Source organism: Schistocerca serialis, chromosome 1, assembly GCF_023864345.2.
Source record: "Schistocerca serialis cubense isolate TAMUIC-IGC-003099 chromosome 1, iqSchSeri2.2, whole genome shotgun sequence".
Lineage (NCBI taxonomy): Eukaryota > Metazoa > Arthropoda > Insecta > Orthoptera > Acrididae > Schistocerca > Schistocerca serialis.
This window is the reverse complement of record NC_064638.1, coordinates 261,310,899-261,321,635: the sequence shown is the minus strand read 5'-3', so window position 1 is coordinate 261,321,635 and position 10,737 is coordinate 261,310,899.

Below are 10,737 nucleotides of genomic sequence, written 5' to 3'. Positions count from 1 at the left end.
CACCCTCACGTACATTTTCTGCCATATCAGACATTTGACATTGGGAAAGTCATACCCACTGCGTTGGCCCCAGAACTTCACTCATAAGTGCGGCCATTCTTCGAACAGCTCTACGCACTTCTCTGGTGGACTTCAGCAGACTTGTCAGAACAGACATTCCCCACCCCTCCACCTCCTACGCACCCATACTCAATTCCCAAGTGTGTGTGAATCTCCACAATTTTCTGCCTGAAGACATATTCATTATGTTACGCAATACTGACCTTATGACCACCACCTCCTACAAGGACAGGTGGTCGTGTGCAAGCGCTATTGCACGCTGTTTCATGCATGCCACTCCCGTCCCACCAGCAGCTGACATGGCAGGACTCACCTCCAGTTTTTCAGCAGGCAGTAAACTCACCATCACTGCACCAGCTTATACCTCCACCAACCTCGCAACACCTCCTGTGGATGAAACAATGCAAGGCAATACCATCAACATGCCTTCCTTTCAAATACTCCTGCCAAATCAGCAACAATTAAAACTGCCACCAGTAGTACTTCCTTATCTGCTCACACCACCAGCGGTAACCTGTTAGTTGCACCGCTGACATCCTGCTTTGGATGTGCCCTGTTGCCCCTTGTTCACGTTCCTGACTATGACAGGCAGGCTGCTTAGTACAGGTCAGCCACCATTTTTTCTGTAGTTAAAAGTGCTCGTATGTTTAACTTTTGTGGAGAGGTAAGCAGAAAGAAAAAAGAAGTGAAAAGATGAAAAATGAAGGTAATCTCAACTTTTCCTTTTCTGTTTCATTAAGTATAGCTTTCTCTAATATGAACTTTATAATTTTCACTTCTGTTTTTTGTATAGGTCATAATAAGGCAAATCACATTACTGGAAAAACATATTCAAGTGTAGTCAAATGAAATTCCTCTGTAACTTTCTGCACTATAGCCACTTATTTCTGTTTTTTCACATTTGTTTTGCTCTAGGTTTGGGGACACCAAACTCCTAGAGGTCCACATGACTTTTGTACAAGGAGCACAACTGCACACAGAAATACCATAATAATAATAATAATAATGTTGCTCTTAAGCTGGCTTTAAAATAACAAGTTATTCAGAAACTAAATTTGAATGTCTTGTCTAGCCATACAAACTAATCATCAAATTTACGTTTAGTATTTTATAGAGGAAACATTCTTTGTATGCCTTTGGCATCCTTTGTTTATGTGACCAGTTATGTCACCAAGGCCCAGAAAAAGTTTCAAAGTACTTTTGTTGTCATGGAATCACTGTTTAATAGACAGAGGAGCTGTCTGTAAGTAATTGTAGTGGTAAAGTTAACTGAAATTTGGCTTTATACCTAAGAGTACTTGAATGGCAAACACAAGGAATGTGCACATCAACAATTATTGATGTGTTCCAAAGTTTTGAGGGGAAAATCTAGCTTCATTACTGTGTGTGTGACTTCACTTGACTCCTAAATTTCATTTCACTTATTGGACGTACTCGCATTTTTTTACTACATTAAAGCTGGCTCCAAAATAGAGAAGCAGTTATAGTTGAAACACAATACATTTAAAATTAAGGATGCTGTGAACTCCTTCAAAAGCAAAAACTCTCTCAGAGTTAATAATACCTCAAGCAAATTACTAGAATCCTGTTTGTCACTTGTACTGAAAATATTAGGTCACAGGTATAGTACATCGCTATTACAGAGGATACTTCCAGACAGACTGAAATATGCTACTGGCAGACTCCTTTACAAAATAGATAGTTAAACAGATTAAACAATTACCAGGCAATTTCACTACTTACCTCCTCCTCAGAAGCATTGGAAAACTTATGATGTGTGAGATCCATAACATACCTCTCAAAGTAAAAAACTTAGTCATTTTCAGTTTGGAATTAAAAAGGGTCCCTCCACAGAACATGCCATTTTTCAGTTAATGAATCAGATTATACAAAATTTAAATTACAAAATACAACCCACTCTTATTTTCTGTGACTTGTCAAAACCATTTGATTGTGCAGTTCACAGTATGCCTCTGGGGCCGAAGTTGTTAATGCCCATTTGGCACACGACCCTGGGGTAAGCCAGTTTGAATCCTGGTGGTGGAAAAAGTTTTCACTGCCAATATTTGGCTGGCAAGTTCCTGATCATCAGACTTTGCACCATGTCCTGGTTTAAATTCCAAACCTCTCCACAGTGTCTCATGAAGTGAGGGCATGTGACACTGTTGATGCTGATCTGTCCATCAGATGGGAGCCTTAAGCTTGGTGGCCCCCTTTGTGCTATTCGTGGGGAGTAGGCTACATTCCAGAACCAGGTTTCCCCCTCATCATAGTCATAATCATAATTATAATCATACATTACAAACAGATTTCTCTTTGAGCAGCTCAAAATATATTGCTGTTAACGGGCTTTCATCCAGTTTAACTAAGAAGGATACAGTGTGTCCCATTAAGAACACCAGAGAATGTACACAGTGAAAACACCATCTTCAGAATGAGGAAAAACAGTACAGTTGGTCTGATCTTCTTCTTTTCATAAATAACCTGCAACCATATTTTCAAAAAGCAGATATGGTTCCCGTTGCTGATGATGCAAGTATTATAATCAAGCTCGAAGGAGAAGTTACAATACTTGAAAATGTAAAAAAAAAATTTAAAATCTATATATAACAAATTATTGAACTTGGATAAAACACAATATACACAATTATGTACTGCACAAAACCTAACTACATGATTAGAAATAATGCATGAGGGTAAATAAATAAATGAAACAGAATATTCTAAATTCATAGGTATGGATGAGAACCAGAATCACAAATCACATTTTACATATCTTCTTAAATATCTAAGCTATAAAACTTTTGCATTATGGATAATGTCAAATTTTTGGAGACGAAAACGTCAAAAAGTTGACTTATGTTTTCTATTCTTTTTCACTAATGTCTGATGACACCATATTCTGGAGTAACTTGTCATTGACGGAGAAAGTGTTAGTTGCACATAAAGTTTGCAATGAAGATAGTGTATGGTGTTCACTCTGTAACATCTTATAGACAGCTGTTTAGACAGGTAGGCATACTGATGACAGTCTCCTGGTATTGAAAGTCTTTTCGGGTTTGCTGCCGGATCCTAAAATCAACTTGACTCGATATTTCGGCGATCCAACTGTTCGCCATCTTCAGGAAATGCCGCTTCTGCTGATGAGTCCCGCTGAGAACGTTCTCAGCGGGACTCATCAGCAGAAGCGGCATTTCCTGAAGATGGCGAACAGTTGGATCGCCGAAATATCGAGTCAAGTTGATTTTAGGATCCGGCAGCAAACCCGAAAAGACTTTCAAGACTTATTACGCCGGGAAAGCCTACGTAGTCACATCAAGTCTCCTGGTATGTTTACTCCCTTATTAACATAAGAATGGTAGCTTTAGAGTATTGTGTAAGTGGTTGACACCTTGCCATATTTTTCATTGAAAAGGCATACTATAATTGTAAAACTGACTCAGTGTATGTATTAGTGAAAGGTCGCATGTATGATCCAAGGAACATGCAAATAACTAAGCTGAAGAATATTTCAAATGGAGGACAAAATTACTCCTATGATTTGTTTTTCATTCTCCACATTTTACCTGCATTTATGAAAACAATGCTACTGAAAGTAGGAAAGAGAGGTGCTGGTGGTAGTTAAGCTGTGAAGGTGGGTAGTGAGTTGTGCCTGGATAGCTCAGTTGGCAAGGCATTTGCCTCCAAAACGCTAAGATTCTGAGTCTAAGTTTGGACTCAGTGCATAGTTTTAATCTCCCAAGAAGTTTCAATATTAACATGAGCTCTCTAGCCATCTTCAACAGCAGTTGCATGGTTTACAACAAAGTTTTTATAAATATCTTCCAAAAACTGATTCATAAAGATGTTCCAGTAGGGCTCTGTTTTTTGTATATATGAGTGACATACAAGAAGTAACTTCTGCAGAAAATGAGAGATTGATATATTAATATCGCCAGAGAGAGCTGTGAAAAGAATGTTAAAGAGCCAAAATGATGCAAGTTTTTGGGTTTCTTTACTTGTTGATTTTCCTGTTTCAGTGAATAAGTACCTGTTGTTACTACCTACTGGTGTGATAAAGTATCTTGTGAATAAGTTTAAATTAAAAAATTCATGAAGAAACAGGTTAAGAAATATTGACTTCAGTGCCCGGAGACAGCTATCTGGCTTTCAACCTGACGTTAACAACCTTGTTAAGGTTGATTGGATACAAAGACATGGATACTACAGATTTCTTAAGAAATTGTTTTGCAGTTAAGTGGTTCCTATTGTTAATTGATATTTTTATATAATAAATGTTAATTGCATCATTTTGTTTTCATAAACCCATGCTAGTATTGCAAGCTGGCCTACTGTCCTGGGCAACTGTTCTCCTGTGTACTTTATCAGTGTGTGAGCAAGTGCCAGCACAATTTTGTGTGTGTGTGTTGAAATTTAATAGAAGGGATCTCCTATATAACAGGCTTCAGAAATGTGTGTCTACACACATTTACATCCTGCCAATGAACACCACCATGGGCATACATGGCATGTCGTGTGGGCCAAGCCATTGACAGCAGTAAGGTGAGGGAGGCAACCGTGGCTCAGTCTTGTACAGTTCATTGCATGTGCTTCTATCAATCAAGCTATTCTGCTCACTGGGTTTCAACCCTGCCTGTTACCTGAACTCCATTTTTCTCATTACTGTTGTTCATTCAGTTTTCTGCTCTTGACAAACATGATTTCATTTACAGATAACGCATATGTATTGGGAGCAGATAGAAATGTGGCAATGAGGTCTTAATTCTGTCATGTTTTTGGCAACACAAACACACTCAGTTCCAGTGTTATGAATCCCAAGTTTCTGGAACTTTTGCAGCACCAGCTTCAACAACAAAAGTTTGCAGCTCCAGAGGAATGGCAGTAACAACAGCTGTCACTGCAGTGGCACCAGGTACAAGGGCAGCAATTGCAAGAACAACATGTTGTGCTACTGTACATCATGTCTCAGCAGTGACAACTCCCTCAGTTGGTCGTCACACGGGCATTTGCAGCCTTTGACAAAGCTTCAGAGCGCTGGGAATCTACCTTAATTGTTTTTAATGGTACTGTTTTGTTTATGGCATTTCCAGTAGGCAGCAAAGTGTACTGCTCTTGAAACTTCCTGGCAGATTAAAACTCTGTGCCAGCCTGAGATTTGAACTCGAGGCCTTTGCCTTTGGTTGCAAGTGCTCTACTGACTACCCAAGCATGACTGACCTGTCCTCACAGCCTTGCTTCTGCCAGTACCTCATATCCTATTTCCAAAACTAGTGCTCCTAGAAGAAGGGATGTTATGGAGATATATCTTAACCACGGCCTGGGGAATGTTCCCATAATGTTTGTCTTTCTAGTCATTGTTTATACATAGTGGTGCAGCCTTGCTTCTGCCAGTACCTCATATCCTATTTCCAAAACTAGTGCTCCTAGAAGAAGGGATGTTATGGAGATATATCTTAACCACGGCCTGGGGGATGTTCCCATAATGTTTGTCTTTCTAGTCATTGTTTATACATAGTGGTGCAGAAATTCCAAATACTCTGGGACCCTACACATTGTCTTTAGAGGATCTCTGTACTCTGCAATTCAAGTTTCAAATCTAAATCATCGCCTCTATGAGCAGCAGTCACCTGATGATTGTCACCTGATTATTTCGTCTCAACATTATCTTTTTTCGGCTCGAAGTGTCACCCACAATCACGTGTATTTAGATCGTCTGTGTCTTGTAAGAGACATCGTTCTGCCTCCCCCCCACCCCTCCCCTCCAGCATCATGTAACCTTTTTTGTAATGTTAATCAGACAGATCTAAAACGCCCTTCCTCTTTGGTGTTCCAATGTGCTTTATTCAAGAAGAAGAAGAAGTTCCAGTAGCCGGCATTCCAGAAGTAACTGCCTGCACTGCACAAGCAGACTGTTGGGCTTGCAGCAAATGAGGCACCTCACAGCAGTGTGTCAACAAGCAGCCCACTGGCCCAGCTATCATGGGGACAGCACGTCAGTCACACCAACATGACTGCAGATCAGGCAACTCCCCTGCTATCATAAAAGCTTTTGTTGGGCTTGCCACTTTCCAGCTGATCTGTGAAATTCCAGCTGGGTACGGGCACTGCTGTGTCATTAATCAGTGAGGTCATTTGTCAGCAGCTTGGCTTTCATTTATCATGGCAGGTCCAACACCACATCATCTCTTACTGCTACAAAACCATTGCTCTTCTTGGGGAATTGTCGCTGGCAAGTAAATATAAAAATATCAAATGTCTACTAACATTCTTCACTGTGTGCTTCCCAGCTGCTACTAATATTTTCAGCTTAACCAGTTTTTGTTTCAAAGTAGTATACCAAGTCAATGTAGTGTCTGAAGACTGCTCATATCTCTTTGAAGCCATCAGCAGTGCCAAAATTTTGTAGAACTTTCCCATTACCATTTGCTGTTAGAGAGGCTGTTCAAGCAGAATTCACGTAGTTTTAGAACCAAGGCATCATTTTTCTGGTTTCAGCTAGTCATTGGGCGACACCTATGGTTGACCTTAAGAAGTCTAATGGGTGTTTACACATTTGTGGTGATTTTAAGTCCACTATAAATATCCATTCCAATACTGATTTCAGTCCTATGCCTTGACTGGGGGAGCTGGTAACTAAATGGTCAGGGGAGATGATTTTTCAGATCTGAATCTAAAGGGAGCATATCTACAGCTGCCATTTGATGATGCATCCTGGCAGCTGCTAGCCTTAAGTATGCCATTTGGCTTTGCTAGTGCACCTGCCATTTTCCAAAAGTAGTTAGAATAGCTGATTTAATGTATTCTGCACTGTCTTAATTATTTGGATAATATCATTGTTATCTGGCTGACACAGGCAGAACACTGTAGTAAGCTCAAATCCCTTTTCAAATGGCTCCAGGAAAATGGCTTATGCTATCAGTCGGTACCGTGCAGTTTCTTTGCCCTGACCATCAGATCCTGAGACACATTCTAGGTCATAATGATATCACACTCACACGTGCTCATGTCAGAGTGATCACTAATATGCCAACCCTCACTAATTTTAAATAGGTGTGGCCATTCCTGGGTAAAATCACATACTATGCCAAGTTTATTCCCCAAGTGGCATGAATTGTACACCCCCCTAAATCAGCTGTCCAAGAAATGTGTCAAATCTGTGAGCTCGGCTTCCTGTCAACACACTTCTCAGTGCCTAAAATACTGTCTCAATACCATGTACGGTGTCATCTACATGGGACCTGCCATTGGCACTGGTGACAGACACAACCCAGTATTAAATTGTGGTGGTTTTGTCCCATAAATTGCTGGATGGTTCTGACTGGCCAATTGCCTTCACCTCCAAAATTTTGACTGTGGTGCAGCTCAACTATTCACAAACTGTGAAGGAGGCTTTAGCAATTACATTTAGGATCAAGAAACTTTATGTGCTAAGTGAGCACAATCACTTTATTTAGGTGTTCAGGCTTCGATCTAAACTCATGGAAAAACTGTGCACAGCCTGCAGTGCTGGGCATTGTTTTTAAGTGGGTACCACTATAAAATCCACTTTCATCCCACATCTCAATGCAAATTCCCTGTCCCGCCTCCCACTCAGCCATGACGTGGAATTTGATTGCCAGGAAACAGTTTGTTTTGCTCTGTATCAACTTCTACAACAAACACTGGATGAATTATCACTGACCAAATGCAAGATAACTAGAAAATTTTGTCTGCAACATAAAAGGGATGACCAAAGCATGTTTCTGACCCAGTCTTTCTCATTTTCTCTGTCTCACAAATCCCTAAGGGCATTCTTATTAGAGCACTGCTTCTATTCAGTGGTAGAATTCTTAGCCCATTGGGAGTACAACAGACATGAAGCAAGAATATGCAAAAATTGCTACTGATAATAAAGCAAGATCAAATATAATGAATTTATTGTACTATTAAAATAAATGTGTAAGTTATATGTAACCTATCCCCCCCCTCTCTCTCTCTCTCTCTCTCTCTCTCTCTCTCTCTCTCTCTCTCTCTCTCTCTCTGTGTGTGTGTGTGTGTGTGTGTGTGTGTGTGTGTGTGTGTGTCATGCAAATGATATTTAACAATCTGTAGAGATTTACTGGATCAATAAATAAATAGATAAATTTGTTTCACCCTGCACTACCAGCTTAATGCCACAAAGAACATCTTAACATTGGCTACAGAGGAATCTGAATGCTGGTTCATCATTCCAGCACCACTCTGCCCCACATCATCCAGCTTCTTCATACTTCGTATTGGGGGATGATGTACATGCAAGATTTGACCCAGTGGCATGTCCACTGGTCTGGCATTGATGCAAACATTCAACACACGTGCCACTCCTGTCATGGTTGCCACTCAGTCAAATGGCCTTTGCATAATGTTTTTCACCATGGCTCTACCCTGGTCACCCATGGGAGATAGTCTACATTGATTCTGCAGGGCTGTTTCAGGGAGTAGTGGACACCATCTCAAACTTCCCTTATGTGGCAAACATGTGAATTCCATCCACTGTATCCGCAGCTCATGGTCTAGTGGCTAGCGTTGCTGTCTCTGGATCATAGGGTCCCGGGTTCGATTCCTGGACAGGTTGGGGATTTTCTCTGCCCAGAGACTGGGTGTTTGTGTTGTCCTCATCATTTCACCATCATTCATGAAAGTGGCTAGATTGGACTGTGTAAAGACTGGGACTTTGTACGGGCACTGATGACTGTGCAGTTGAGTGCCCCACAAACCAAACATAATTATCCGTCCACTGCCTTTCCTGCTACCCTCAGTGTTCTCTCGGTGAGCTCTGCCATCAAGTGAGTGCCAATCACCCTGGATTTGGATAACAGGCCTCCCAATTTACGTCGATGTAGTTCCAGGCCTTCTGTTGCTGTAACGGCATCAAACATCTTACCATTGACCCATTTCACTCAGCTTCCATTGCATCATACCCTGTTAGACCTCCTGCATGTCATGTCATGTGCCTAACCTGCATACAAGTCGGCCTAAGCATATGGCACCTGTTTTTGAGTGTTCACATTCAGCTGGGATCTGGGGTGGACCTCAGGGGTAGTCGTTGGCCATGGAATAGTCATTTGATGTTGTGGCCTGGCACGTCTGTTCAACCCACAATCACAACCAACTCTAGCTGCAGATACAGTCGCAATCTGTGCCACCACCACTGCTGCCTCCTCCGACCTCTGGGCCAGACACTGGGACTCCCACATGGCATGCTTCTTTCCTTCGCCTGCACCCCGGTATGATCTCGACTCCTGTCTGCCAGAAGGTTGTTGAAGGGATCATGGTTAGGAAGCCTAAGGACATGAATCTGTTCCCTCCATCCCATCCTTCCCTCACTCCTGTTATATAAACACAGTCCATTCGCTGACTATGGTGTGCCACCACATCTGCTGCCCTCAGTGTCCTCAGTTGGCCAGGTCACCTGGGTTAATCAACCCCGAGGTACTGATTCTGGATCCACTGGCAGGGTGTTCTGTCACTCTAATCACACTCCCACCCCCCTTCCCCCACTGTCATAAGCAGGAACCTTTTTGTTCCCCCCAAGGTAATTGTGAGGGGGGGGGGGGGGGGGAGGATTCTATATTCCTGCTAACAGCTGACATTGATAGCAACTCAGAGGCACAGCAGCTTGTGGTTGATGATTGCCCGCAGGTGCATGTGAGGCATGTCACGTGGACTAAGCTGCTCATAGTAGTGGTGCTAAGCAGGCGGCCATGATTCAGTGTAGTACAGTTTGCTGCATGAGGTACTATCAATTGTGCCATTCTGATTATTGGAATTTCAGTCCTTTCTTGTAAATGGACTTCCTTATTCTTATTATTGGGTGCTCTTGATGAACTTGATTTTCTTTGTGGATTTTAGTTCATGCCAGGAATGGACAGAAAACAACACACTGTGCTTGGTTCTCATGAACAATAAATATTTAGATGTTTTAGTACATGTACCACAATGGCAAGACGTAATTTTTAACATAAATTAAGATATTTTCATAACAAAATACATATTTCTAGTAAAAATTTATTTTTAATAAGCATCTGTTGAGTAGTACAATAGTATTTATGAAAGTTTCAACATAAAGACAGGGAAACTAAAATTAAAATTGTGCCACAAATCAAGTAGATGTTTAAGTTTATAGTACTCGCTTTGAGCAGTCCATATGTCTTAGAGCCTCTAAACATTGCAGTATAATACCAAAGAGGACTTTATGTGTTCCTGAGAAATGTCCCTATACACAATTTGTATTAGAGTCCACAAAACTTCAATAGTGGAACAATTTTTGCTGGAGGCTGTGACAAACAAGTTGCCAGCCAATTGCTACTCACCATATAGTGGAGATGCTGAGTCCCAGATAGACACAACAAAAATTTGTCAGGAAATAACTATCCTTTTCATAATATTGTTACATTCCATCCTGGATTTTCCATTGTTTGATTTGCCATCCAACTGTTTGGATATATTTCATGGATGACATGTTGGACAAACATATCAGCCTGAGAATCAATTGTATCTGCCATTCCTGGTGGAAACCATGCACATTCTTTCCAGTGTTGACCAAGCATTATCTTGATGATGTATACCATATGTAATTGCCTGAAGGAGAAGCTATACACCAGGCTCTAAAACCTCAATGATATTGTGTTTACTGTTCAGGCTGCTCTAAATATGTAG